Below are 4,957 nucleotides of genomic sequence, written 5' to 3'. Positions count from 1 at the left end.
TCGTACGATCGTTTTTATGATCAACTTAGGCTTACGATGCTTTTGGGAAACACAGCTCTGATCTGTCCAAACATAATTTCTGGTACACATCCATAAAGAATAAAGTTCCTGCCGATTATTTCTGATAACAAGCAAAATAAATCAATTACATTAGCCAGCAACGTAAAAGTATGTCCAGCCAGTATTATTTCGGGTTACAAGCAGCATCGCAAAGTTGCGTGGTTGGAACTTCAGGTCTAGAGCATTGGTTAGAAACATAATTCCTTTTTATTATGACATGTAGACATGTAGCCTACATGCACCATGCCTTTGAGCAAACTAAGCAAGCAACATGTAGGGCTGTAGTCAAGTCCACCGTTGTCGAGTCCAAGACAAGTCCAAGTACAAAGAGGTTCGAGTCCAAGTCAAGACCGAGTCCAAAGAGGTTCGAGTCCAAGTCAAGTCCAAGTCCAAAGAGGTTCGAGTCCAAGTCAAGACCGAGTCCAATTGAGACAGTCAAGACAGAGACAGAAAAAAAATCATGCCTACAAGACCACATACTTAACTATTGAGAATTTTTGTGATGCAAAAGACAGCATATCTTCTATTTTCATTATTGGTAATGATCAAAAAGACAATTTTATTTTACTTTAAAATAAGGTAATTTTATTTACTTTAGGTATAGCACTAAAGTCACAAAGCCGAAGTGTAACTTCACATTTTTTTTATTGAAGTGTAACAATCCTATTCTGCCAATAGAAAATGTAACAAATAACCAGCAAACACTTGAATATGTTCCCATTCTTATGACTTAGTGTCCCCCAAAGTAACCAACCCCCCCCACACTTTTTTAAGGAACTTTTTAACACCTTTGTGTGCGTGCGTGTGTGCGCGTGTGCGCCTGCCCATGTTCGTGCGCATTCGATAGAGGAGCTGCCAGAAAGAGCAGAGGCCCCACGGCTCGTTTAAAAGCACATTTCGGTGCCCATACTTAAATAACATGTTCATATCGAAATGACAATAAAAATACGATCAATCTTATCTTGAAGCCCTACTTTCTAAACTCATAACTACTTTCTAAAAAATACTCAAATGCAATGCTAACTCTGAAACATGGCATTAACTTACCTCTCTTTGTGATGCCTTTGCAGGTTTCTTACAAAATTGGATGTTGTCCCATAGGTTTCGGAGAAAGTGTTGTTGCAAAAAGTTTCCTTTCAAGCGCACTGTCGATAAATTCTTTATGGTTTGTAAAACCAAATGTTATTATGCCGCTGCTCGCTGAAATCGTGCCTGATGAATGAATGATGCTGTTCAGTTCGCGCCGTGGACGAATCGTTCATTTGAACCGGTTCATTCTTTTAAGTGAACCGGTCGAACCAGTTCACCTGAATTGTTCGCGTTTAGCATCTCCCGTAAATACATAATATTACCCACAAATTAATTCAGTTCTTCACTTTCTGGCGTGCATGACAGTCCCGAGGACTTGAACCAATATACCGGAGTTATTTAGTTACATCAACAGCACACACTGAACTGAACTGCTGTGTGAAGATAGAACTTATGAACACGCGCGGCTTTCATTCTAGAGTGGAGAGTCGGCAACAGTTTTCGGATCACAAGAAGCATGCTCTATCAATGTTTTGTTTTGAAGGAGAAAAAAAATATATATATATATATCTGGACTCGGTCGAGACCAATGTTGGGTAAGTTACTCTCAAAAAGTAATTAATTACTAGTTACTAATTACATATTCAATAGTGTAATTAGATTACTGTACAAATTACTCTCTCCAAAAAGTATTTAATTACTTATTACTAATTACTTTCTATATCCTATACCTTGATTAGTTAAGTGATTCAAGGATAGACCTTTTAATTCATTCAAATAAATAATATTAAACTACATAAAGTAGTATTATTAACTGACCAAAGTATTACAAATGTGAGAATTATACATTAAAGCACAGATTTTAAAGTTAGACTCTGAATTTTGATGTCAATTCCACTATTACACACACATATATTACACAAAGTATTTAGTTTAATTACAACAAAAGTAACTGTAATTAAATTACAGAAAAAATAAGAGTAATCCCTTACTTTACATTTTCAAGGGAAAAGTAATTAAATTACAGTAACTAATTACTTAGTAACTAGTTACACCCAACACTGGTCGAGACCAATGACCAAGTCCGAGACAAGTCCAAGTGCAAATACCAACGAGTCCAAGACAAGTCCGAGATCATAAAAAAACGTCTCGAGTCCGGACTCGAATACTACAGCACTAGCAACATGCAGTGCATTCTTTATCCATAATTCGAAATACAAACAAATTTAATTTGACATATTTTAGTTTAAGAAAATACAAGCACTGTTTTTATAAAAGTGCGCATGCAACGAAATACGTGCACTAGGACCCTGGGGAATCCCTGGGCGGAGTGACGTAGTAGGAAACTTATGAATGAATGAAATATCGTGAAATAAAACAACAGATAACAAAATAGGATAACTAAAGTCGCCGCTAAATGCAATTTATGTTATTTACAGCAGCAAGAATTTGACATTAATTCGTTCTGAACACATTTATTAGTAGACACCATTACTCCACCACCTGTATGGCGTCATCAACTAGATTGCTGAACAAACTTGGTTCAAACGATTGATCTCCGACAGTTACTACGGTTTCGGGAAACAGTCGTAACTACATCGTTAATTTCCCCAATGATCCATCGTACTATGGTGGTCAACCAGCGAGTTATGTCGTTGTTCGGGAAACGCACCCCTGAGCGATAAATTAAACACCATAAGTTAGCTTCGAGCCAGGCTTATGCGTTCGATGAAACCATCTACAGTATACTAATTTTTGCAGCAAATAAAAAAATGCCTGAAACTGTTACATGTGTTATAAGACAAAATATGTTTGATATTTTATGTTTTGTTTAAAGTGATTTAATAAACATCAGGTGTTGTAGAAGTGAAATCAGAATCAGAATCGCTTTATTGCCAAGTGTGCTTGCACATACCAGGAATTTTCTTTGGTGTTAGAAGCTTCTAGTACAGACATTCAACACAATGACAATACAATATAATATGATTTACAGTCTAAAAGATTCTAAAATATGCATATATAAAATAAAGACTATTTTTTACAGAAAATGGGGGATAATAACATATAAGAGACATTGTACAGGGTAGTATATAGTAGAATATACATATTAACCCTTTATGACCTGCCATTGAACAATTCCGCTAGAGTACATTTTAGTATTTTTACATGCTGTGCTGTCATGCTTTTGAGTATTTTCACATGCCATACATCAATACAATCCTTACACCCCCAATTTGAAGGCTATGTATGTAATTGATCCATGGTAACTAGGTAAACAGGTCAAAAGTGCAATAAACCCCCCCAAAAAAGGAAAATTGTTTTTTTTCCCAATATATTTGACTAAATACAGAATTATCACAAATATCAACCTCAAACTTGTCAATGTAAAAAACTTGCATCAAACACTTCAAAAACACATACAATTTATTTGGACTGTTTACATAAAATAGTTTGTGAGATATAATCATTTTTGTAAACAGTGCGTTGTGAAGTAAAACAGATAAAATACTGCTTTTGAGAGCAATGTTGATTGAACGGCTAAAACACACCATGTAAAATAATAAATGACCCTAATATCTGTACTTTATCAGAACTATAGATGCAAAAAGGCTGTGATGACACTTGTGACAGTTCCTGACCAGAATAACGCAGAGGGGCTCTTGACATGTTTCACACATAAATGGAGAGCATTTGAATTTGTGGGGTCAAAAAGATAAATAAAACATAAATAACCCAAAAGAAACCTAAACATACTGAAAGCGACCGCTACATATACACAGCCTAGCTGTGATGAGACTTGTGGCAGTTCCTGTACAGAATTACACAGAGGGGCACTTGGCAGGCCTCGCACATGAATGGAAATTGATTGAAACTGGAGCAGATGAGCAGTCGGAAAGTTCATCTTTGTCGGACGCGAGTAGTAGCTCCAAATCCTCCGCGCTCGTATACTTCTTTTTCCATGCAGTCATAACGTTACGCATCCAAGTGTGTGTGTTTGCACTTGCATTTGTAAATGTGCATGTGTGAAAGAAATGATCAAGCAACGGACTGTAATGATAAAGAGACACAACGACGAGTAGAACGTACAGCATACCGCAAACGGAGATCCAATGTCGCGGCTTGTGATGTCACCACATGCGACAAACCTTAGGGTCATAGTGCACAGAACGTGATTACGTCATAGGAGTCGTAGGAAAAGGTAACCACGCAACCACTAGTAACCTTAGATCTATAGAACATGTGCGCAAAGACGTGCGATGCATTTTTACAGTTTTTTGTTATAGATTTTTACACAATTCGTGCAGACTCATTAGAGGGTGTCATGGCTCTGCTTCATTTGGTCATGTTTTTCTTGGTCCTGTAGCAGAGCTATGACAAAGTCTTTGGTTATGTGTGGAGAGAAACATATTATTGTCCTTTTGACAATAATATACGTTCTCTCCAGTGTCTCGTCTCTGTTCCCGCCATCTCGTTTCCTCGTTATCTTTCCCTGAGTGTTTTATTACCCACACCTGCCCCGTGTCGTTATCCTTTGTCTGTCTTCCCTATATATACCCTCTTGTCTCTCTGTCCTGTGCTTGTGGATTGTACCGTGTATTGTATTCATGCCTGTTCATCTTGATTCCGTGCCTAGTGCTGTGTGTTCCTGTTCTGTGAGTTTAGTGTCTGTTAGTTTATTGTAGTTTTTCCAGTGTGGTCCTTAGTCTTTGTATTTTAGGTTAGTGAGTTTATGTGCCTGTTTAGTTCCTCCATTTATTATCGTGTTTTGTTCCCCACTGTGGGTTTTTGTTTTGCGTGTTTTGTGTAAAAATAAATATTTCTTGTTAACCCCTTACTGCCTGCCTGCATTTGGGTTCTTCACACCACA

This window comes from Triplophysa rosa, linkage group LG6 (assembly GCF_024868665.1).
Source record: "Triplophysa rosa linkage group LG6, Trosa_1v2, whole genome shotgun sequence".
NCBI lineage: Eukaryota > Metazoa > Chordata > Actinopteri > Cypriniformes > Nemacheilidae > Triplophysa > Triplophysa rosa.
The sequence above is the reverse complement of the archived record's forward strand: the minus strand, read 5'-3'. Positions refer to the sequence as shown.